This window comes from Pleurodeles waltl, chromosome 6, assembly GCF_031143425.1.
Source record: "Pleurodeles waltl isolate 20211129_DDA chromosome 6, aPleWal1.hap1.20221129, whole genome shotgun sequence".
NCBI classification, from domain to species: Eukaryota; Metazoa; Chordata; class Amphibia; order Caudata; family Salamandridae; genus Pleurodeles; species Pleurodeles waltl.
The window spans coordinates 279,664,562-279,692,087 of record NC_090445.1 but is presented as its reverse complement, the minus strand read 5'-3'; positions in this window follow the sequence as shown (position 1 = coordinate 279,692,087).

Sequence of the window (27,526 nt, the reverse complement as noted above, 5' to 3'; positions counted from 1 at the left end):
TGTTTGTTTCCATTGCATTGGTGTCTAGGTGTTAGGCTCCAAGTGGCTTTTAGCCATGATGATATATAATCAAAAAGAGGGCTGATTGACCTTTAAATCTGACCTTTGCTTGGGGCCCAGCTAGATGTTAAAATAAGAAAGTCCACTCACTGCCTGCAGTTTACTGCTCCATAAGGAATGCAGACAGCATGCGGTTGCTGCTGAATTATGTCCGGGTGTTGAAAGATGAAACCAGTACAACATTAACATCATGTTTCCCTGACCCCAGAAATAGCTGCTGAAACCAGGATCCAGCGGGATCTCCTATCTTTCCAGCACTGCTCCCAATCAAGAAATGTACTCGCTGTGCTCTGTATATTAGACCTACCACCAGACCAGTCTCTATTTCCTTTCCATTTTACACCCATTACCGAGGAAGGGCACTGGGATTTCAAAATGAGCTCCTTGTTATACGACATTTATTCATGTTAAAAGTGATGGACATTCCTTTTTAAGTTATGAATCCCAAGCTATGAAAAGTTCTCCAATTGGGCATTGTTTTATCTGTCTATTTTTGTGCAGTTTCTGTAGTGTATTATAATAAAGTTGTCTTATATTCTTATTCATATGTTGCTTTAAGTGATGTTTGTCAGAATCATGCCATTAGTAAAATGCCTGTATGTTCTATAGTCCATTACTGGAACAGCACTGGTGGGACCCTTGGTGATCACCTACTTGCCTACTTCTGTTGTGGGTCCATATATGTGGATTAATCCTTAATCTTTAAACATCACTCCTGCTAGTCATGTTCATTCATTTATGCCAGACAACAATACTGCATTTTGGTATCATGAGTGGAGTGAAAAGGAGAGACTACATTGTTGGATGTGTTCCTGGCCATTACGACCCACAGACTGTATGGTATTTTAACCGTGTAGGTTGATGTGACACGGTTAAGGAGCAATCTGTTATCACAAGCAGCCTCTTATACAACTATTTGGTGGTAATACCTTTCTGGAACATTCCTAAAGGTGAGTTGGGATTTTTATAGCCTTCGTTATCATCTAAATTTGCAGTTTTACCACAGTTTTTCGTTATGGCAACAGAGGTTCAAGGCATGGTAAAACTTCCTCCCTTCTTACAAAGGGCGTGTGTAGTAATGAGGAATTCAGTAACTTGGATAGATGATAAAATAATTACTATTGTATTTGAAATAATATTATTGTGAACCCACAAGAGGAACGTATATACAACAGAGTTGACTACTCTCCAGCAATTTTCCTTCCGTCATCAACATTCTACAAGATACTGTAAATACCCCCAACCATATTCAAAACTCTCTATTGTGAGCTAGTGATATTCAATACTTAACAATTCAATACAACACCTGCTTTCTTTTGTAAAATAAAATTTTAATCAGAACAAATAATTTTATGTTGCAAATTTCCATATAGAATATAATCCTTACATTTTGCAGTTACAGGAACATTTCTTCTTCTTTGTAGACTTGTATTTACAAGTTCATTCCGTAAATCAGCATTGTTATCATTATTTATATTTTCTGCCATAGGCTTATAACTAGCATCAATATTTTCCTATGCACTGTGTATGTTTTCAACTGTTTAAATCAAAATAATCATTACAGCACTTTTCTTTCTCTTTGTTATTGAAAGCTAATTCTTGACACTGTTGAAGTTAAAATGGTGCACTCTTATTCCACCATCCCTTATCTTTCAATAAATCTGCACTTTCAGATACTTTCCAAACTTGTTTTGGAAAAGAAAACTTTGATTCCCCTCTTTTAACTTTAACTGGTTTTCTAACCAACACCCAGTCGCCTACTGAAAATTGTTTAGCTTTTGTTCAGTGTAATTTATCATAGTACAATTTATCTTTATTTTGTTTTTTTCTCAATTTTATGTTTTATTTTTAAACTCATATCAACAATTGCTGTCACTGTTTCTGTTTTGTGTTTTACACCCTGTCATTTTTGGTGTTAATAATGTACATCCTTCTCTTCCTCTCATTAAAAAGAAAGGGGGAAATACTGTGACCAGATGTGGCATATAGTTATAACTAACAACCTTTTATCTCAAAATATTATTGACAGGTAAATTGGAAACTAGAGCCATTTGAATACCTTCCTTTAGAAATCTATTAACACTTTCTACCAAACCATTAGAGGAAGGATTATATAAACATGTCTTTTACTGTGTAATACAACATTTCTGATACCAACACATGGGGAGCACCTTAGGCTGCAAAACATCTTTGTTAGAAATCAATAATAATATCTGTGGAGATACTGGAGCTAAATTCATAGTGTATCCATTGCGAGTAGTAATCAGTTAATAATATCAAAAAAGGCGTAATTTCTTTCAAGGAACTGCAAGCACCAGCAAAATCAATGCTTAATTTCAACCAAGGTCCCTCTGAAATTGCAACTAAATGGATGTCCCTTTTGAGGTCTTCTGATGTTTTTCCATTCTCACACATTTCAAACACCTATTAATACTTGAATCAACTTCTGAATCCATATCCGGCCACCAATAATGCTTTTTCAACAGTTTTTTGTAGCTGTGGCACCTGGATGTCCTTCATGTTCTAATTGTAGCATTTTTTTCAGTATGTAAGGTGGTGCAATTATGCCATGTCTCATAAGCAAATCAATAGTCAATTCATCAGCAACTTTTCTATAACTTTTTACTGTGTAATTCAGTTTCCTGATTGGCGGCAGACCATTCACCACATACTCTCTAATTTAGATTCAAAACCACATGCATTTTCATAGCTTCCATCTACTCATTATTAGAGATAGAACCTTCACAACCATTATTAACATCGACCACAGACACAACACATTCCTGATCTGACATATTAATGTGTTCATTTGAATTTTCAGTTGGTGACCTAGACAATCAATAAACCATTTTTATTTGAGCCTCCAGATATATATCTAACCATAAAATTATGTTACATCAACCTGATCAATCTTGAAGAAGTAGTTTCCATTCCCCTACTACAACAATCAAACATAAATTAAAGTGGTTTATGATCTTTCAAAACGTCCCCCATAAATAACTTTTAATTTTTTTACAGCCCACATACTTGCCAATGCTTCTTTTTCTAATGTACTATATTTTTTCTCTGCATTTTTAGCCATCTTGAAATGAAGGCTACAGTGTATTTCTTGCCATCCCCTACCTGACTAAAAACTGCTCCTATGCCGCTGGCATCTACTATGATATATTTCTACTGTGATGATATTTCTTCCTTTAGCAACATATGATTTACATGCAGGTGCTATCAAGATAGCCTGCTTGATGTGCTGGAAAGCTTTCTCTTGGTCATTACTCCATTCAAATGTAACTTTTTCTTTGAGTAACATACTTAATGGTTCAATAAAATGGCATAACCTTGAATAAAACATTCATAAGATTCGCTCATTCCAATAAAAGACTTTAAAGAAACTTTGTTTCCCTGTCTCCAAGATAGCTTTTACTAAATCAACTTTTGGCATAATTCCTACAGAAGATACTATGGCCCACATTATAACTTTGGTGGTAAATGCCACTTACCGCCACGCTGACGGCCACCAACATACTGCCACGGTGGTGGGTATTCGTTCACCATATTATGACACACACACACCAATCCAACAGAATACAGCCACATCCACAAATCTGCCAGACCAAAGGTCAGTGATAAAGTGGCGGTCTCAAAACCCATGCTTTTATGCCAACAAAACAATACCCATCACATTATGACCCAAAAATCACCACGGCGGACATTCAATGGCGGTAAACCGCCGCGCACATAATGGACACCCACAAACAAAACAACACTACATTGGCCAATACGAAAAACACACACCTGACACCCATAGAAACACAACACCCACACACCCACATCACTATAAAACACACACCCACATTACCCACAATCCCTTATGAACAACAATTGCCACCAGGAGACTGAGAAGAAGAGCACAGAGACAACAAGACACACACACCACTTACACCTATACACCTCTCACACACTCAACATCACACACCCCACCACATTACCCAACACACCCTCACCAACACACATCACACAACACCCATGACACCACAAAGGCACCCCTGTTTCTCTGAGGAGGGGTTAAGGGTCATGGCGGAGGAAATTGTCTGGGTAGAGCCACAGCTCTTTGGCGCACAGGTACAGCAGATATCCATTGCAAGGAAGATGGATCTATGGCAGAGAATCGTGGACAGGGTCAACGCCGTGGGACAGCACCGAAGAACAAGGGACGACATCAGGAAGAGGTGGAATGGCCTAAGGAGAAAGTACGTTCCATAGCAGCAAGGCACCAGCTCGCAATACAGAGGACTGGTGGTGGACCCCCACCTCCTCCCCCACAGCACACAGCATGGGTGGAGCAGGTACTAGCAATACTGCATCCTGAGGGAATCGCTGGAGTAGCCGGAGGACTGGACACTGGTAAGTCAACATTTACTACCTGTCACCCCCCCAATACCTGCATCCCATCTCACACCCACACCCTCACTCCCATCACTCCACTCCATCCCACACACTGCACCTACGCATCTCACTAACCCCAATGCCAAGCCCTGCATGCCAAACCAATTCATGGGCACCCCTCCCAGCCCTGCATGGACACCCATCACTAAAGCATGCACAGCATAGGGAAACTAACAATGCCACAATACATCACCATACACAAGCAAATGCTGACAAGGCAACACCAACGATAGAGGGGAAGCCAGGGAAGTACAAATGTCATACACTTGAAGCATAATACATCACTTACATCCCCACAGGTACCCCAGCCAATGTCAGTGGAGAGGCGGTGCCACCACTATCCAGTCCCCCAACAGAAGAAGCCCCCAGTGATGACAGTAACACAGAACTTCTGGATCTGGTGGACCTACCTGGCCCATCAGGGACCACTGGACAGCTGGTCACCCAAGCCCACTCACAGACCACTACAGAGCCTCACCCATCAGGATCCAACACCACAGCACCCACCCAGCATACCCAAACCTCTGTTCCTAGGACATGTCAATCAGCAGTGTGCCCACCTGTACGGGGACCCCAGGCCACACCTCGCCTCCAAGACAATAAGGGACCTGGGGTCAGTGACAGCGGGCACACCGTTCAGGGGACAGAGGCACATGCCAACAGAGACACTGGGAGGACTGCTGTGCACCAGGGGGAGGACAGGACCAGGGAACTGACTCTCCAAGAGGCACTCTCTGAGATCATGGGAGCCTACCAACATTCCCAGGGCACGATGGGCCAGATCCTAGACAACGTGCAGGAGAACAGGCGGCTGCAGGAGGGACAGTATCAGGGGATCAGGGAGGACTTGCAGGCCATTAACAACACCCTGATCTCCATTGCAGGGTGCTGGCAGACATGGCCAACATCATGAGGGAGGCAACAGCACACCAGCAGGCCCCTACCACTAACCAGTCCATCGACCAGCCCTCCACTTCCACTGCCGCTAGTGGGCAGGAGGTCCCACCACAGGACCCACAGGCCACCAGCATCCCTCCCCCTGCAGAAGGTGAACCGCCCGCAAACATTCCCTGTGACCCAGACAGAAGCCAGAGACACTTTCCAAGACCACTGCCAGGAAATGAGACTCTCCTGATTGTCCCCCTTGTGTCCCACTCAGTCACCTTGTCCACCTTGAACTGCCATTGCTCCCCTTCCTATGGCCCCTTGGACACTGCACCTATGCTACAAACCAACTGGAACAATATCCTGGACTTTCCTCCATCAACACCCCATTCCATTGCACTTCCCCCTCTATTTCTTAGCACTACAATAAACACCCTTGGAAAAAACTCGACTACTAGTATTTCTTGTATATCAAATTTGTATTGATGGTAACAGCTACATCCATTGCAAATGAACTGTACATAGTGAGAGCATAGAAAGAATAACCTGTGGCTGGCTGTAGTGATCACATCAGGACATTGTTGTCATATCACCAACATCTGTAAAATGATAATCCATAGGTGACAGTAAGTAGAGGTAACAAGTGGGTAATGTCAGCATGCCACTACCACACAGAATACACCAATAGTCATAGAAATTAGAAGTTGCACTGTCTCACCTGTGTGTCATTGGAAGTACTGATGGATAAGTGATGTTCTGTTGTCCACATCCTCATCCTCAGCCTCCTCATCCTCACTGTCCTCAAGGTCCACTGCTGCCACAGGGGCATCTCCAGTCACCTCCTCCTGCAGAAAAGGTACATGGTGACTGAGGGCCAGGTTGTGCAACATGCAGCATGCCATTACTATCAGGCAGACCTTTTCAGTGAGTAGCACAGATGGAGGCACCTGAGCCTGGCCTTCAGGAGCCCGAAGGTCCTCTCAGTGATCCTTCTGGTTCCCCCATGTGCCTCATTATAACGTTCTTCAGCCCTTTTCCTGGCATTCCTCTCAGGGGTCAGCCACGATAGGTTTGGGTAGACAGAGTCACCTGCAGTCATTGAGGGACAACATTTAGCCACACACTATCCTATTAGGTTAACATCAGAGGCAGACACTAACATACACCGGGTTGGGACCAAGGCTCACCTATAAGCCACACCCTGTGCCTCTGTAGTTGGGCCCTCACATTTGGGCTGCTGCTATTTCTCACGACAAAGGTATCATGCACTGACCCAGGATATTTAGCATTGACGTGGGAGATGTACTGGTCCGTCAGGCACACCATCTGCTCATTCATGGAGTGGAAACATTTGCGATTCCTGTGTACCTGTTCATTCTGGCAGGGGGGCAAATGCAATATTTGTCCCGTCAATCGCACCAATAATATTGGGGATATATCCCATTGCATGGAATCCTGCCTTCACTGTGGCCAAATCTTCTACCTGGGGGAAAACAATGTAGCTGCACATGTGATTTACCAGGGCAGACAAGACTCAATTGAGAACACACTGGCTGTGACATTCCTGTTGCCAAGCCCACTGTCACTTGGAAAGAACCGGTTGCTAGGAAATGGAGCACTGATAGAACTTGCACAAGAGGGGGGATCCCAGTCAGATGACTGATAGCTGATATCAGGTCAGGCTCCAACTGGGCACACAGCTCTGTGATTGTGGCCCTATCCAGTCTATATGTGAGCATAATGTGCCTCTCCTCCAGTGTAACTAAGTCCATCAGGGGTCTGTACACAGTGGTATGTCTCCATCTCCTATTCATCTGCAGCGATAGGTATCTAAGGGACACAAGAGTAAGTAGGCTGTCACAATTTGAACAACTAAACCACAACAGCAGTCCACATTATGCAATTATGTATTGGGACAGTGTACATTTCAAAGTATGTGCCTATTTATCCTGTGACACAGCAATTATCGAAAGGCCTGTTCACCCCCCTGAAATGGCAACAGAGGGTGCTGTGTATGCCAACGGTGGTGTTGGTGAAGTCACTAACCCAGTGTATCCTTTGTCTCTCCCTTCCCCCCTTTCTTGTTTTGTCATCCTGTCCTTGTGTGCATTAGCATCATCTGGCGGAGGAGCAGGGGCACCGGCGACAGAGGGAGCTGCATCCCACAGGACCCTGACCCTGCAGGCAGAGTCCACCAACCCAGAGGGAACCAGTGGGACAGAGGGCAAGGAGAGCACCACGGCGGAGACAGGAGGGGACAACACAGACTCTGATACCTCCTCCGATGGGAGCTCCCTGGTGGTGGCAGACACCTCAGTGACCACACCAGCTGCAGGTACAGCCGCCACCCCCGTACCAGCACCACCCTCCCAGTAGTCCCACAACAAGTTACCCGTGCCTGCGCACCCAGGTGGGCGGGCATCTCCTTCGCCCCAGGCACCTCGGGCCCCGCTGTAATCAGGCGTCGCAGCACACCTGTGACATGCTAGGTGTCTCGGGTGGGACTTCAATGATGAAGCATGCCACCAACTTGGTTGGTGGGTGAGGGGTCTTTTTTAACATAACCTAAGTGTGTTTCTTCACAGAAAGATGTGGATACATCAAAATTATCTATTACAAAACGACCTCTTTTTCCAGTGGGGGGGGGGAGACTTGCGTGGATCCCCCAACATTTTCTTACCCAGACTCCTCTGCAAACCTTAAAAAAGCATATTTTCCTCACTTTTCTTTGTAGGATCACAGCGCCGGCACAAATTACCTACCACCCAGCATCCCCTCAGTCTCCTAAGTAAAATGACACCTCACTTGTGTGGGTCCCCAAAGCAGAGCCATCCTAAAAGTGTATAAAAGAAATAATTGTGCTTAGCAACTCACTGTGCTATCCCTTCAATCTCTACACGTTTTTTGGCTTTTTCCTGTTGCAGGCACCTGGGCCACCCACACAAGTGAGGTATCATTTTTATCGGCAGTACATTGGATGGTAGGAAATGTGTACCGGCACAGACACCCTACAGAGAGAAGTGTGGAAAATGTGATTTTTTTTAGCTATATTTGAGGTTTGCAGAGGAGTCTGGGTAAGAAAATGTTGGGGGATCCATGCAAGTCACACCTCCCTGGACTCCTCTGTCAGGGTGTCTAGTTTCAAAATGTCTGGGTTTAGTAGCTTACCCTACCAAACCCAGACATGAAGGCCGCACCAGGACCAAAAACGCAGGTCCCCCCCACTGGAAAAAGAGGTAGTATCATGATAGATCATTTTGATGTGTCCACGTCGCGGGCACTAAGCCTACCCACACAAGTGAGGTACCATTTTTATCAGGAGACTTAGGGGAACGCTGGGTGGAAGGAAGTTTGTGACTCCTCTTAGAGTCCAGAACTCACCGAAATGTGAGGAAAAAGTTTTTTTTTGCCAAATGTTTAGGTTTGCAAAGGATTCTGGGTAACAGAACCTGGTGAGAGACCCACAAGGCAACCCATCCTGGATTTCTCTAGCTGTCTAGTTTTTAAAAATACACAGGTTTGGTAGGTTTCCCTAAGTTCCAGCTGAGCTACAGGCCAAAATCCACAGATAGGCACCTTGCAAAAAACAGGTCTGCATTCTTTGGGAAAATGTGATGTGTCCATGTTGTGTTTTGGGGCATTTCCTGTTGCAGGCACTAGGCCTACCCACCCAAGTGAGGTACCTTTTTTATTGGGAGACCTGGTGGAAAGCTGGGTAGAAGGAAGTGTGTGGCTTCCCTCAGATTCCAGAACTGTCCGTCACCGAAATGTGAGGAAAAAGTGTTTTTTTTGCCAAATTTTGAGGTTTGCAAAAGATTCTGGGTAACAGAACACGGTGAGAGCCCCAGAAGTCACCCCATCCTAGATTCCCCTAGGTGTCTAGTTTTCGAAAGTGCACAGGTTTGGTAGGTTTCCTTCAGTGGCGGCTGAGCTATAGGCCAAAATCCACAGCTAGGCACTTTGCAAAAAACAGGTCTGTTTTCTTTGGTAAAATGTGATGTATTCCTGTTATGTTTTGGGGCATTTCCTGTCGCGGGCACTAGGTCTACCCACACAAGTGAGCTAACATTTTTATCGGAAGACTTGGGGGAACACAGAATAGAAGAACAAGTGTTATTGCACCTTATGTTTCTCTAAATTTTTTCCTTCCAAATGTAAGACAGTGTGTAAAAAAGATGTCTGTTTGGGAAATTCACATGCTGGTATGGGGACTCCAGAATTCAGAGATGTGCAAATAACCACTGCTTCTCAACACCTTATCTTGTGCCCATTGTGGAAACACAAAGGTTTCCTTGATACCTATTTTTCACTCTTTATATTTCAGCAAACGAATTGCTGTATCCCCAAAATACAGTGAAACTTGATGTACAATGCAAGGTGCAGCTCCTTTATTGGCTCTGGGTACCTAGGGGACTTGATGAACCTACAAACCCTATATATCCCCGTAACCAGAGGAGTCCAGCAGGCGTAACGGTATATCGCTTTTAAAAATCTGATATGGCAGAAAAAAGTTACAGAGTAAAACGTGGACAGAAATGGCTGTTTTTTTCACCTTAATTTCATTTTTTTTATTTATTTCAGCTGTTATTGTCTGCAGGAAACCCTTGTAGGATCTACACAAATGACCCCTTGCTGAATTTAGAATTTTGTCCACTTTTTAGAAATGTTTAGCTGTCCAGGATACATCATTGGTTTCACACCCATTTCTGTTACTAACTGGAAGGAGGCTAAAAGCACAAAAAATAGTAAAAATAGGGTATGTCCCAGTAAAATGCTAAAATTGTGTTGAAAAATGTGGTTTTCTGATTCAAGTCTGCCTGTTCCTAAAAGCCGAGAAGATGGTGATTTTAGTACCCCAATCCCTTTGTTGATGCCACTTTCAGGGAAAAAAGAAACACAAGCTTTCTTCTGCAGCCCTTTTTCCCATTTTTTTTTTTTTTTTAAACGGAAATTTCTGCTGTATTTTGGCTAATTTCTTGGTCTCCTTCAGGCGAACCCACAAACTCTGGCTACCGCTAGAATCCCTAGGATGTTGGAAAAAAAGGACAAAAATTTGGCATGGGTAGCTTATGTGGACCAAAAGTTATGGGGGCTTAAGCACGAACTGCCACAAAAAAACAAAAAAAGGCCTGGCACATGAGGGTGAAAAGGCCTGGCAGCGAAGGGGTTAATGGGAAAATGTGGGTGTGTCACACTACACCCCATTCTCCTACAGTTGCTTCTCCTTTCACCCTATTGAGGGGAAGGAATGCCATACCAAAACGAGTATCTAACTGGTTGCAACCTAAAGTTAAACTCGATGGGGTGACTCTTTGAAGTTGGATGTTTTTAGTAGAGTTTTGTATCAACAAAACAAACAAAAATAATATTTTCATAGCAGGAAAGATGTCAAGTGCCTAGAGTTTTTTTTCCTGGCATTGGGTTTTAATCAGGAAACCCTTTAAGTTGAGGGAAACGGATACAAAATTCTCCAAATCTTGAAAAGATCTGAAAGTGAGGAAAAGTTTTTATTGCATCAAAAGGGTTGATGGGATTAGAATCGCTTGGTTCCTAGTTGAAATTTATGATTGTACGAAAGTTTCTGATAATGATCTTGAGGGTGATGCTTTGAATTTGATGTTGTCTTCTGATGCGATGGAAAGTGCTTCCTGTGCCTGCTTGGACAACAGGAGCACATTGTGCACTGATTCTGTTCCCTCATGGGTACTAAGTGTGGAAATGTTTTTGCACAACCTGCCGAGCCCAGGAATCCTGATGTACACAAAGCACCTGGTAATTGACACTCACATCATGAAGCTAAATTACTGGCCCTGGCCGAAGACTAATCTTGGTGATCAGTTGCCTACTTCGTTCGTAGGTCGCTATATACGGATTAAACCTTACTCTTTAAACACTATTCCTCCGAATTGCGCTCATTCCTTTATGCCAATACTACAGTTGCGTAAAAAAATCAAATTGTCTGTTTTCTACTAAGATGTGTCCTAATGCTTTCCGCATTTAGATAGAAAAGCTTCAAGATACATTTGGTATATTTTGCGCAGAGACAAATGCGTGAAGGGCAGGGAAGCAAGTCTGCTACCAAGTTATGCACACTAAGGCCCAAATTTATACTTTTCGATGCAAAACTGCGCCACCGCAGTTTTGCGTCAAAAATGTTACCGCCGGCTAATGCCATTTCGGTGTGCCGTTTGTGCGTCAAATTTATACTTTGACGCACGGCGGCGCAAACCACAGGTGTGAGTCATTTTGTTTTACGCACACCGCAGCATCAAGTCGTAAAGCAAAACGACATTAAAGTGGCGGAAATGACTGTGGGTCGGTTTACGATACCGCAAACCAGATATGCTGCGTTTTTTGATGCGTCAAAATTCCCCGTAAACACAGCCATTTCAGCAGTGGAGAGCCAAAATGGATCCCAGATGCCTGTACAGACCCCAGGAAGATGACAACAGACCAGGAACCAGCCAGGAGGACCCACACAAGAACCAGGACAGTTTGAAGAAGAAAGTGTCGCTTCAGTGCAGAGGAACAGGGAATTCTGGTGAAAGAGGTGACGGAACACCAGCACCAACTGTTTGTCACCTCAAAGTTGCCAATCAGTATGAGAGAGGCAATATGGCAACAAATTGTTGATAAGATTAACAGTGTGGCAGAAGTACGCAGAACAGTCATCGAGTGCAAGAAACGCTGGAATGACTGCAAGCGCAGGACCAAGAAAAAGATGTTCAGGAACAGGAAGGCAGCACTGCAGACTGGAGGTGGGAGTCCAGCACATCAGGAGGCCCTGGACCACATGGAGGAGATGGTCACAGCCGTCATCCCTGAGGAGATCGTCACAGGGATTCAAGGACAGGACAGCGCAGACTACCAGGAGACAACACACATGCAGAGTACGTCACATGGGGAATTAAAATGCACTAATGTCAACTACAACCGGGGGGGGATACCGACCACAAAATGCATGGAAGTCATGTTATACATGGAGTGGCATGGGTAAAGGGGTATGGCATGGGGACATGGTCTGTACAGAGAGAAGCTGGGGCACACCATAACACAACACCAACAACAGTTCCATGGGGGTATGCTGCCATGCCAACGATGGAGCAAAGGTAAAGCCACACCAGGAGGGAAGGGCACAACGTCAAACTGACATCCCGTCACACGTCAGCCACTATACCCCCTACATTAACTAGGGCCCAATTAACAACTTCTAGCCATACCGACAACTGGAATGTAACAGTGACAACAGTTGACCCTACCACCTCCGCTGTGTGTGCAGCTCAAGTAGCCAATGGCAGTAATGTCCCCATGGATCATACACACCGAAATTAGTGGGTTGAGGATGACAACTTTAACAATCCCCTGAAACAAGACAAATGTTCCAGTCCTGTCAATTGTTAATGCCCATAGTTGCGGCAAAAATCAGCCAATGTCATCAACATTAGGAGCTACAAAGCACTAAGGTCACACACATGCCGCATATGCCAGGGTCCATCCTGTGCCTGGGTCACAATGCAACATCCCAAATGTCATACTGCTCAGGCAACAGCATTGAGGGGGAGAACACATGTAACTGGTCACTGAAATACACCTGCACAGTCAGAGGAGGACATAGGACACTGCTATGACTATCAGGGCAATCCAATGTACAACACATTCCCCAACATCAGCTGTACACATTACCAATGCTAACATCCATATCGTGCCATAACAATGCAATGCATAGGATACGCTACATTTCAACTACATATAAGTGGATGTGAAAGATCAGAGACTGGGGCAGGTCCAGATTGTTAAGTGTGCTGCTAGTGCCATCAGAGCACCCACAGCCAGTGAAAGGTCTCACCATGACAATGGATGTACACAGAGGGTTGAGTAGGACAAGAAGGTGGCAAATCACTATTTGGCCTAAAACAACACTAGAGGAGATGATGCTGACAAGTCTAATAACTTACCACAATACATGTGACATGCAGGTGGGGCATAGGCCTGGGAGAATGCCCATCAGAAAGACTGGATCAATGAACACGAAACAAGATCACAATGTGAAATCATCACAAGGCAGGCATGTCACATCACCAATGCCACAACACAGATACACCAATTGTACCCCATTTCATTGCAGAGGACGATGGATCTCCTGCGGATATGCCTGTCCAGGACTACCCTGATGACATGGATGACGAGCTGACAAACATCAGCCACCAGACCCTCCAAGATGTCCTTGGAACCCTCCAGACCCCACCTTCTGTCACAAGGAGGAGCACAGAACAAGCAGCCATCACAGAGGACCCACCCACAACCCCAATTGTAAGACTTGCCAGCTCCAATACAGCTGAGGACTCAGATGACACAGGCACCAGCTTTGAGAGAACTGTGGTCGGAGTACAGCAGAAGCTGGCCAAGGAGGTGCGGGTGGGGATGCAAACTATGGCAGCCAGCCTAGAGGGGGTGCGTTCATGCATGATGCAAGGGCGAACAACTATCTTGCAGGAAGTAGAAAAAAGGCTGAAGGAAATCAGCACAGCTGTTATACAGTTGACCCAACACCTACAACAGCAATCCTGTCAACGCGTGCACAAATGCAACATTGAACCCCTCAGGGCCGACCTGGCTGCCTACCATTGTGATGTGGCTGCTATTCTCAAGAACCAGCAGATCCTCCTTGCAGCAGTACTGCCCTTAAGACCTTCACAGGAAGCAGCGACCGGGATGTCTGACTCCACGTCTTCTAACACTGAGGTGTGTGTTGCCCCTTCACAACCACCACCACCAAGGACAGAGGAGACAACACACACATCAGAAGAAGAAGACATGGAACAGATCACCTTCACACGTAAAAGTACCCGGAAGCACTAGTCCCTGCCACATGGCCAACTATTACCAAGGTCCAGCGCTTTGTAACATGCCAGTCTTGCAACAACTGTAGTCAATGACTGTTCTGCAAACCACTGTATATATTGGCAGCCTGCCCAGTGCTTGTCTCTCACTTACTCATTGGCAAATCCTGTCCCTCTGCACTGTCTGACCCATCACCCCAGCATGTCAAATGCATTTTCCTTTAGCACTTGTGTAGGATCACAATGGAAGATGTCACTATAATGGACTCACAATCATGGACAATGTACATATAGCACTACAGCACTTTTCAATAAATAGCACTTCCACAACCACTTTGTCTCTGTGTAATGTGACACATCAACCGTGCAGTAGATCACCAAAATTTGCCTCCTGTCAAATTACATAGCTTGTCAATACAACTGTCCTGAAATAATGTAGTCTGCTAACTATGCACAGTGGCCTGGATTGCACCATACTCTGCCCTTCCTGAGTTTAATATCTGATGAAAAGAGAAACCATGCACCATAATGCTGTGTTGGACAGAATAATGCTTCCTCAAGGGATATCTAAGCCATTAAATAGTGGCAGCAAAATGTTACTAACACATATAACATTGCCCACAATTCTATGCAAACAGTCAACAAACTGCATGAATGAAGGTGTCTGAGTTTACATCCTAATGAGTAATCATGCTGAACAGTGTCACAAATGATCTATGTGAGTCATGAACACGATACTACAAGAGTGCTTACTACCACTCAGCTAATAAGGGTTTCCTTGAACATCACACTGCAGTCAGACATAACACAGTGTCCCCAATCATAAATCTGGAAGCACTGTATGTGACATTGAAAACATACTTAATGAAAAAAACACATTGGGATCCATAGTAACTGTGATTGGTGGTTGCAATGAATGGTTGAATCTTTGCAAGGTAGCTCTGGGGTAGCTGCCAATGTTACAGCTCAGTTGGGATTTGTTTGTAGCATAGGACACAAATGTAATACAACAGAATTCATGTACACTCATGCCAAGGCCCTGATCTAGAAGCATTTCACACATACTGTAAAGGGTTCACTACATATTGATTAAACGGTAATAACAGAAGAGAAAACTCGGGGAAAAGCCTTACCTACCCTAATCTACCCTAACTACTCATTACCCACAACTGTCCCTAACTACACTAAGCTAAACTTACTTATCACATGTAACGAAACATTGTAAACATCAACCCCCTTATGAGACGGGACACATGGAGAACAACAGATACTAACCTAAACACATACTATCCTATACTAAACAAATATATATTTTTTTTTAAACATTTTTTTAATATATACATTTTTTTTCAAAACACACAAGAACCCCAACATAGCCAACACACCCACCCACCCACACACCCACACACTCAAAAAGAAAACATTGAAATAATCAGGACCTCCCACCCAGTAACACTAACTAAACTAACAACCTATACTAACCTAACACTAAGCCCCCTAAACCCACAAAGTATAAGAATAAGGAAAGAGGAGGGAGGGGAGGGAATCATGTCCATCAAAAATGTCTAGAGGTTGGCCCGCCGGAGGGTCCGCTTAATGGACTGCACCCGCCGGTTGATATTGTGAGCATCCTACCGCAGGCGACTCATTTTCCTGAGGACACGGTCCATTTTGCGCTGCATGTCCACAAAAGCAGCAGGGTCAATTGTTGCAGCTGGGGTGGTCTGAGTGCCAGCTGAGGAAGTGTGGGGCCGTGTATGGTCAATGCCTGTGGGCTGCCCTGAAGGTGGTCCACTGGTAGGGCCTGGAGCACTTCCTGATGTTGTTGGCACAACGGTCCCAGCTGTTGGTGGTGCCACCTGGGTGGTAGTGGTGGTGGTGCTGGTGGTGGCTGTGGTGGGCAAAGAAGGGCCACCCTGTGGGAATGCCCTCCAGGCTCCGGAGGCCCGTTCAGTCCTGTATCTTCGGGCCATCCTTCTGTACCCCGACTCTACCTGCAGTCTATGCTGGTACCGCATTGCCCGCCTCTGGAATTCACGCACCTGGATGGGTGTCATATTAGCAGCTGTGAAGACAAATGAAAAAAATTACATTAGGAACAGCATTGTGTGAAATCGCACAAGAAGCAAATCAGACAGTACATCTACTGTACTTGTAACAGCTCATATCATCATACAGATCATTGAATGTCCCTGAGGAAGTACATGGCAGGCCAGCCTACAAAGGTTGTATCACACATAGCACATCCAAACCCTACAAGATGGGTAACAACTGGCATGATTTTGGCATCAGAGTTCTGCCAGTTGTCAGCTAACAATCATGCTGCACATCCTCCGCCAATGCCAGGGCTACACATGTCAGTGTACGGGATGGAAATCTAGGGCCACATGATCTGCAAGTTGTAAATGGACTTGCTAGTATAGTACTCATGTGCTAAACCTGAGTGTGTATACTAGGTTCAGACCAAAGATTCACTGATTTACATGTCTGTGTAACAAACTTGTATCATCAGTCCTAGGTACACTATTCACAAACCCATGCCTGCGTTTGAGGGTGGGGGGATGGAGAAACAACTAACAATTTCAAACAACATGGACAGCCAGGAAGCTTATGAAAGCTGGACATGTGTTTGGCTCAACACACACACCACAGGTAAGGTATATCTACAAATAGGAGACAGCAAACCCTTGACCAATCCAAGCGCCACACATGTCTGGCAATGCAGACCTTTGTCCACATCATTACTTCCAGTAAGCCATGACTTACAACTAACACAGAGATGCAAGAACACCCCTGGACATGATTTGCATGCACACCTAGGCCATTGCACTCAAGTGCCACATACTCGTAGCACTACATGTGCAGCTACATGCTGCCAGGAAGTTCATCCGACAGTTTAATCGGTACATTAGTGAATAGGGAAGCAGAAGTCTGTGGGTAAGCATTTTGCAGCCCCATTCTGAGAGAATGTGGGTCTGAGAGGCTGACTAAATCACAGATTAGGTCCAGTGCGACTCTTGCTGATACAAGTGTTATCCACATGACTCATCCCCATTCACATTGCGGGGCCTACAAGACTGACCTAGAAACCCTAAATAAGACAATATGATAAGGATTGGCCAACTCTAAAATGCTGAGAAAATGAAATCCCACTCATGGAACAAGACAAATGATGGGCCAGCGCATCACAACTTGCTATTTGTTCAACACACAGGAGTCCATCACACATCACCAGCAAACACAACACATAACAGACATATCAACACTTACTGGAGTTGTCAGGGTCCTCGAATGAAGCCACCTCGCCCACAGTGTAGGGTGCGGATCCACCTGTAAGGCATGGAAGGGAGAAATGTGCTCAAATTCTGTGCACTGACCAACAACTCCAAAGACAAATACTATGTGTATGATTACACTCAGACATGATGATACTGCATCCGATATAGCACGGCTAACTTTTACATACCATGGATCTCCAGTGAAATTTACACACATATCTGCACGCATGCAGTGGCCCTAACTATCATGTGGGGTCAAACATGCTCCTTCATTAGTGAGCAGACATAATAATGGAGTGTATTCGTCTCATCATGTGTATCCAAGAGAGACATCCAAAGCCAGTTTCCTTGAGGAGTGCATTACCAGTCAAACAGCCATTGTGGCCATGACAAATGTATGACACATAGGTACAATGTACACAGGGGCAGGGACATTTGTAAGCCCTCCTGTTGTTACAGTTTCTTCATTTGATGTGGCCCAGTTATGATGAGTTGCACCAACTATAGAGATATGAACCCATGTGTATACCTTTGGCCTGCCATCCCTAAACGAAAGGTGGAACAACAAACACCAAATACCACTGTAAGATGTTAGCTGAGGGCACCTTGCACTTTTTACCTATGTCTCCAAATCCAGATCTGACATGTATCCGAAATGAAGAAGGACCACAATAATCCCTAACATTTATAGAACTTCAGTGATCGCTTTCCTTACACACTCACCAGACACACATGAGACATATGTCTGGCCCACATTGCTATCAACAATTGACGTGAAGCCTGCACTCATTTTCTGCATCATGTAGTGTTTCTTAAGTCAATCTAGCTGTTGCGTCAACAAAGGTCGGTAATGTTTTTAAAAATCTATACCTCACTGGCAAATGTGACCTCCATATACATAATTGGCTCCTGATTTGTGTTGCTGTCTGACACAAAGGCGGCACCAACTTACATTAAGCAAAAGTATTCAGTAAGTTTGCAGAGCACTTGCTTCCTGATAGCTAGCAATTGTGGTCCTTAACACAGTCCATCAATCACCCTATATGTTTCCAAAGCATTCCACACACTCAACAACAAAGCCGGCAGATATTGTACAAATTATCTGATGTCACTACAGAGCTTTAATCGTGCACATTTACATGATTTGTACTCACCAACACGGCCACCAATCACAATTCCCAGGTGGTCCAGCAGATCTTGCTCCCTGGAGATGAGGTCAGCCCAGTGGTGCTTCAGCTGGTGGTCATTCCTCTGGCTCCGATACACACGTTGCAAGTGATGCAGAACCTTTCCCCACCGGATTCTGCGTGCCTCGGTGTGATACCCCTGTATCACCCGCCCACCTGCCTCAATCTTAAGGGGGAGGAAATGGCACACCAGCCATATGAACCCCCCAAGCTCCTCCTCACCCATCTTGCCAAGACGTGGCCTACCCAACATCTTAGCACAGAAAAAGGGGAATAGGGGATAAAGAACAACAAAGGAGAATAGGGGGGAAGTAGAATAAGAAAAAAGTAAACTAAACAACTAAAAGAGCCCAACTATCCCCAAACTATCCCTACCCACAACAGACTCCCACAAACAAAAAAGACAATACAATACTGGATAATAGCACACAATAAACACTCAGACAGGATACAACAACAATACTTAATTCACAAACTAACAAGTAATGGACCACACAGGAGACAAAAGCACAATTTGACTGGACAAAATTCAGAACACAGCCACACAGTCTAGAAGAATCACAGACTGCAAAGTGAAAGTGAAAGTACACCCACTGTACATAATCTGTAAACAGGATATCCTATTACATCATTTCCTGCATAAAATGGCTGCCGTTTTTATCATAAGCGTAAAAACAAATTGACCCATACAGTATGTGCGTAATTTTTTTCAACGCACAGGAGTAAAAAATTAGGCTGCATCCATATATTTGGAAATAGTCTAACACTTAACCAATTTTCAGGGCATAATGCGTCTTTTTTCGGGCATAAGCGTCATTTTTTAACGCTTGTGCATCATTTTTTGACGCGTATGCATCAAAATTTCAGGGCATTAACTGGGTTTGGGTAATTTTGCCATTTTAATGTAATGTTACATTTGTGACACAACTGAGATAGGCTGATTGCACCCACTTTGGTCTTGACGGTGTATGGTCACATGTAAAACATCATACTGCTGCGGACCATGATCCGCTACTTCCTTAACAGGATTTTCACTCTTGGCTGACGCACTAGATGGCTATATGTGTGGCCTACATATATGTATTGCACAAATTGGGCATGTTTGGCATCAGGAGAGGATAGCAAGGTGACGCACATAAGTACAATACCTCAATGCCTATGGCTCAAAGTGTGTGCATTGGCTACTAATGTAGTTGTTGACCCAGTGTGTGTGCATCACAAGATGCATTATTGCAAATATGCTTGTATGAATGTGAAGTCAATGTGTCCAAACCTTGGATGCAAGTCAGTGTGGAAATGGGAGAGGACATTGTAGTGTAGCCATTTTCAATATAGCCTTTGCGCGTTTGCTTAAAGCATTAGGCCTTTGTGCACTTTGTTCTAGATGCATTCTCTATCACACTGTTTAGCTTACTTCAGCACCGGAGTTCTCAAACAATACATTCTTGCTCGCTCTGTGCTTCAGTCAAGGCTACAGTCTGGTACATTGCCGATAGACGTGGTAGGAGTTTAGTCTTTAGGATTCGTAGAACACATTCTTACGTAGGAACGTTTCTTAGAACACTGGCGCGTTACTTATAAAAACACTTCCTAGTCCTGGTACACGTAAGAGGGAGATTCCGACCAGGGATCCACAACTAGACGCTGACTGCCCTATTGCAGATGCTGATCCAGATCACAGGCCTTTGCTCAGGTATGAGGGTTGATGTCCTCCCGGGGAACCTGAAAGGCAAGCTTAGAGCTTAACATGCTGTGCTCAAAATAGAACTTAGAAGAGAGAACGTAATCTAGTAGCACTATGGTAGCGTTATTCCTATGTTTCACTCTCCTCGTTACTATTTCAATCCTACTGTGTTGTATGGTTCTGGTTATTGCGGCTCACGCTTTGTTAACTAAAATGCAGTCGTTTTATTAAATCAATCTTTAAAACTCAAACTGCTTCTGTCATTTGTATATGAGACCACATTGGGTATGAGAGAACTGGTTGGGATCTGAGTGACCACGACTTCCCTGGGAAGCACTAAGATGTCATGCACTCGGCTGCCCAATTGTCTCTTCCCTTCGGGAGAGATGAGGCACTGCTAGTTAGCCGGAGCAAAACCGGATTGGGGGTGACAAGGGTCCTTCGCCGTGGGTTAGACTTAGTCCCCCACCCTGTGAACGATCCTGCCACCCAAAAATCCAGTAGTCTCATTAGGATAATGAGAGCCTACGCGACAACATGTGTTAGTCATACATGACAAAGCATGCACCGGATAGATGGCAGACGCTTGTTCATGTCAATGGTCCAAAAGTTGCCCAACCCATGTCCTGGAAATTTGGTAACTGCTTCCTAGGCACTTGTTGGTGAACCCACCGTGAGTCAGGCACATGTACAGACTAAGTGGGTGCCATGTTATTGCCACAGACAGTCAAAGGTGACCCACAACTGTAATATCACGCCATAGTTGTGGTCATATGACTGAGCCACAACTCTCCTGTGGCAGTGGTGAACCAGCAGACGAGGCAGCACGTGGCCACATATTTCCAGTGATCAATTGCACAGAGGTGTCTGGTTCATGTGTGTGGTCCAATGTTGATCTTGTATATTTTTAGGGGTCTATGTTGTCACAGTTACGTCCAGGTCTCATCATGAGTCAGTGGCGGCTATTCCTGTATCTACTGAGTATCCTTTGGAGATCAATGGAAGTAAAGTCGATGAGGACACGAGAACCTACATGGGGATGGTCCCACCCTGTCACTGCAGACGTGTTATGAGACTGTCAACAGGGCAACCTTGGTGTGCTGAGTGAGATCATATCTCAGGAGTCATGTTCCGGCAGGTGTCATTACAACATTTGTACACAGGTTGGCCTGTAAGGTTCCCACTGCATCTGGGAACATCATAGCCTCTGTGTTGATTAATCTTGCAGCTATTCAGCACACACAGCCTGTCAATATGTTGTGAGCAATGTGATTCAGCGTGTGAACTGTCAGGGTCCTAACATGTGTGGACTTTTCATGCACATTATCAGAGGTAGCTGGTTCTGCTGGAGGCACCATACCCAATCCCTGCATACGGCCATGGTGCACTGTCTCACTTTGTCGTTCATGCATACATGAGACCCAGACAAGGGATAGGCCATGATTTTGGTATTCTAAGACAATTTTACAAATATGGTATAATTAAAAAGCAGATGATGCTATACAATGTATTTGGGTATGCATTGAGGAAGCACCTGACAAAATACCCCCTGAGGAATGTGAGGTTTGGTAAAGCAAGTGTGGTACATATGTAGCCACAAGGAACCTTTAGGGTAACGCACAGACAGGTGCCAGTCAGGCTGACAGGATGCAGGGTCAATCAGGATCCAGCAATTTCACAAGGTACATACTCAGTGGTCTGACTTACACTGGTCGGAGGAAGAACGAGACAGTTGGCATGGGAAACTGTGTTTGTCCTGTGTTTTGGAAGGTGACACATAAACCCAAGGGCTGTGTTACATGGCTTAATTACTAGCAATGCATAACTTCTATGCTGTTCCAAGCATCTGCAGGGGCAGTGCATGTTCAAATGGGTGGTGTGCATGGAGGTGATCACAGGTGTGTGCTGCATCAGTTTATCACAAGTCCTGTAGGTGAGATTCCATTTCAAATGGCCAACAGTACCTTTCACATGGGAAGCATTCTACAGGTGATAACAGGGCTTAGAAACTATAAGCCAGTGTATTAATTGACCTGACGTCCATGCAGTCAGATGTACTATGACAATGGCATACCATAGGAAAGGGTGTAGCACACTGGATTACTATTGTTAGTCTGCGCGTGTAGAGGAGGGAATATCGGGGTACACATACAGTATTACCACTCCAGGGACCTCTTCAGACAGGTGGGTTGAGACCAGGAGTATGGGTGTGTCAGGAGTTAGGAAATGGGCTGACATGTACATGGAATGTTATGTGTGCAATGCTTGTCATAGGTGTGGGACTTGTGCTGTCTATGTTCTGCTTCTATGGAACCCTAGTCAAAGATAGTCCTTGCAAAGATAGGTGCTGTACGACTTACTGCTGTCAAGGGTCTGGACATACATTCCTGTTACCAATGCAATAACACATCCACTGCCTCATGTATGAGGCATTTTTTTCCTTTATAGACTGATGGTGTCTTAGTTGTGTACCATATGCTGCGATGAACCATGTTGCCAACATTTATGTGTGAAATAGGTGTGGTCCTCTGCTATTGCCCTTCAAAGGTGAAATGTACAGGATATATGTCATTTACAGTGTGTGTATGTGACTTTTGTATAATACGCATCACAATTGCTTTGGAAATTTCTGTGTCCTGATTGGTATATTAGCAATGCTCCATGTGGCTACACTTTTATTCTGATAGTTTGAGATAAAGGTGAGCAAAATGAATACCCAGACCATGATATGGTGATTATTATCGGTGTTTATTTACATTAGTTAATACAGTGGTGATGGTGAGCTGTTTTAAAAGAAATTGTTTACAATATGTTGGCGCCTACGCAATCCAGCAGCTGTGTTTTGTTGTTCCCCCTCATGTTGCAGGCCAGCATCCTCCTCTTCCTCCTCTTCAGGCATTTGTGGCTCTGGTTCTAAGAGGGGAATGTTCCTTCATATGCAAATGTTGTGCAGGATGACACATGTTAAAATGATCTTACAGACCATTTCTGGTGAATATAGCAGGCTTCCACCAGTGATGTCGAGGCACCTGAATCTCGACTTGAGGATGCCGAAGGTCCTCTCGACTATGGTGCGTGTCCTCCTATGTGCCTCATTGTAGGCACGCTCTGCTGCAGTGCTTGGGTTTTCTAATGGTGTCATAATCCATGGCTGGATCCCATACCCCTGATCAGCTGAAAAAGAAAATTAATGGGATCATGTTGATGTAGCTTGCCCCATTAATATCACCTTGCATGGCACTAGTTGTCTTGTGTTGTCTGTGACTCTTTTGTGTTATTGTGTTCCTTCCTAGGCTTGTAGGATGTACCATCTGCATTGTGTTTTCTCCTTGACTGAATGAGTGTTTTCCTGCTGACCGGTTGTCAGCAGTATGTTTGGGTATTTGCAGTACAGTGTGCACTCCCTAGCATTGTGACTTGTGATACAGGTGTCCCTGTGTCTTAACTGGGGGTGATATGATAGTTCCATACACAGATTCAAATTGACAGTGGTGGTAACACGTTAGCATCTATGTACCCTGGACATCCCATACCTTTAGACTTATGCAATGGATTAATTTAAACATCAGTGAGATGCTTACCTTTTGCAAGGTGACAATTAGCCAAACCTCTCCATACGTTGTGATCATTGACGTCTTAACATTTGACTGTACACTAATTTCAGATGTGTGACAGGTTCACTGCAGACCTATCAAACATGGCTAGAGATGTCACGACCTCAGTGCATTCCTGTCCACATGTTGCTGTTGTGGTGTATGTGTTGTGTGTCCTAGAGGGTTGCTGTGCAGTGTGCATATAAGTAGGTTTTTGTACTTACCAACAAGTAGTCCATTGCCATATCGTCCATCCTGGAAGTGTTGATTGATGGTAGAGTGACGGAAGATGAATGAGTCATGGACACTCCCAGGATATTTTGCCATGATGTTGGTGATCAATCCTTTCTTGGTCCACAATGGCCTGCACATTGATGGAGTGTGTGTGCTTCCTGTTGCGGTAGAGGTGTTCAGTGCAGTTGATGGCACCAAGGACGTGTGGGAATCCATTAATGAGTTAAAACCCCTGTTTTGTCTCCTGCTGCTTCTGCAGTGTGTTTGGGAAGCAGATGTGGCGGGGTGTGAGTCCAATGATGGCATCCAGTACTTTGGGCAAGAAGGCAGAGAATGATGGCTGTGATATTCCGGCAACCAGGGCGCCAGTGCTTTGAAAGGAGCCACTTCCCAACATGTGAAGTACAGCTAGCAGCTTGGTTTCTGTTGGGATGGTTTGGGGTGTCAGCAAGGTGGGTGCCAACTGTGGCTCTATGTTGAGGAGCAGCTGCTGAATGGCCTGACAGTTCAACCTGTACCTCTGGATGATGTCATGTTCCCTGAGGCCATGAAGGGTTGTTCTGGTGCAGAATATCCTCTCCTGCCTTCTGCGCTGCCTTTGGGGTCCCTGCAGGTGTTGTGGTAGCTGCTGTTGATGCTGGGCTCTGCGTCTGCGTGCACGCTGGATGAGAAGCACCTCCATGTCTCCCTTTTGCTGCTCTGATGTTGCTTCTGTGTGTTCTGATTAAATACAGGTGTGTTTGCCCCATTTTAACGCCTTCCCTGACCCAGGCAATATTTTTTTACGCAAATCGGGCTGTGCGTCATTTTCCGACTCTGCCTCCTGGCCGTGCGGCATTTTTGCCTGGAAGCATAAATACGACGCACGGCCGTTTAAGTCATTTTTTGGACGGGAACGCCTACCTTGCATATGATTAACGCAAGGCAGTTTCCCGCATCCAGAAAATGACGCACACAGTGGGATTTTGACATCCCTGGGCTCGGGTGTCAAACTTTAAATATGGGGCAAGATTTGCGCCGAATGTGCATCAAACTTTTTGACGCACATTCGGCGCAGATGGAGTATAAATATGCCCCTTAAATTCAAATAAAGTATTAAGTAACTGTGACTTATTTTTATTTGTTACTTTTTGCAGTTCATAAAAAAAAAAAAAAAAATTTGAAAACAAGTACCTGTGCCCATGCTAATTTCGAAGCCTTCTTAGAGCTGTAGAAACTGCACTGCTAATTGTTATTCGTAGCCTACGATCATAATACAGTGCACACCGACTCATCCACCACGAAGTTTGAAAGAGCTGTTATGATTACACTGTACCGAAATCAGTGCTTCTGCGGATAGCCGAAAGTAAGATGATGGCACATATACATCATGCACAATAACAAGCAGCAGCAATTGGAGCAGCATAATGCACAAATGTCAATAATGTATGTATTTACACCTGCAACTCAAGGCCAAGATAATTCCTGGATTATTAACTTTAAGATTTACCAGCCACTGACCAGTCTCCACTGTCTTCTGCTCTCACATTGAACCACGTGGATTTTTCAGCGTCTCTCTCTTCCATTTTCCATCTTCTTTCTTGTCTGATCTATCCAATACCTAGTTTTTCTATTATTTATTTGTTCTTTAATTCCCTTTTTCTTTCCAGCCCACAGTGTTTTTCTTGCATTCCTCCTCCTAATATCCTGTCTTCTATTTTCTGTGTTCCATGTGCCTGTTCATCCTGAGCGATGATACACCTGTGGAATGGGTGTGTGCAAAACATGAATGTGGGGTTGTGGTCAGTTCTAAAATATTCTGAGAAAACATTGTTGCAGTGATTGGCATTCCTATCGGCTACTGTCCATTCTGCCCCCGCATTGAGAAAGCTCCAGATCTTTCTTGGAGTTCCTCAGAAAACATCAGCAATGATATGAGACACGTCCTTACAAGACAGGCTCTCAAAAGAAGAAAGCAGCCGTTACATTCTACATACCTAAATAAACAATATACAAGATGACTAGAAAAAAATTGGAAGCTGACAATTTTGCATTTAAATTTGTGATTTCATTAAGTGACCATTAATCAAGCTAAAATAGAAAAGAAGCAACACTCTAGATCTTCAAATGTTTCTGAAAAGGAAGAAATTCTGTGAAGGAGCTTTAAATTAAGCTGTTAAATTTCCATAATAAGCCGATAAACGTTCTAACAACGCGTATTTGTGGTGCAGTTAACACATCGATCCCTTTATCTGCTACCTAGACAAGGTAATGAAGCAGTACTAAGGCCTAAGTGGTGAATCCAAGTGTAGGTTCCTTGCTTTTCTTGCAAGGTTGTAGGTTTAAATCAGTGATTCCCAACCTGTGGTCCGCGGAACCAAATTCTATCATGTGTCACCATTCTATTGCTGCGTATGAGCTGAAAATGCAAAAAGTAAGTATATTGTGGGAGGAAATAGCATTGTGTAACTCATTTTCTCAGGAGGTGAAGCACTGTCTCTCTAAGGGGTTATGTGGGATGTTTTTGCTACTTTTGCTTTAACTAACATGATATAGAATTCAGGTAGGCGTAAAGACATAGGGCCTCATTTACAAAAAACTCATGCATAATCTTTGATGCGTCAGATGTCTTATGCCTGCCGCACATCCTCTAACGATGCCATTGATGCACTGTATTTCCAACAAAAAGCTCCATGGCGCATGTATTTACAGATGCATCAGAAATTCTGATGAATCTGTTGGCGCTTAAGTGACACATTGCTGGAGTTGCGTCGTTAAACTGACGCAACTCCAGCAATGCAAGGAGAGTTCTATTGGAAAAAAGTCCTGTGTCAATTTTATGCCTGGTCTGAGCAGGCGGTAAAAATTTTATGCAGTGAAGTTGTAGAGTAACTCAGTGTAAAGTTGTACATTTCACTGCGTCAGTTCTACGTGGCTTTTCTGTGAGAACTCCCATCCTGCATACATTATACCTGTTGCAGGTATAATGTGACACAGGGCTTTACAAACTGATGCATTGGGCCCAATGTTTGTAAATATGGAGCAGTGTAGTAAACAAAAATGACGCAGCGGCAGTGCAAGGGGCTTGTAAATGAGGCCCATTGAATTTTGTTTCACTGCCTACTCTAAGACCGAGGCGGGAAGAGGGCTGGACCGAACTCAGTGTGATGACACCAGGCGCCAATGGTAAGGGAAATACTTCTTCAGGGGAACTGGAATAAAGTGCGACCCAGCACTCAACCTAATAATTCAGCTGGGCAGCGTTAGTGCAGCCGAATTAGGAGTTAAAGTCTAAACTTGCTTATTTACTTGTTGTTATGTGTGCTTGTTTATTCTACATAAA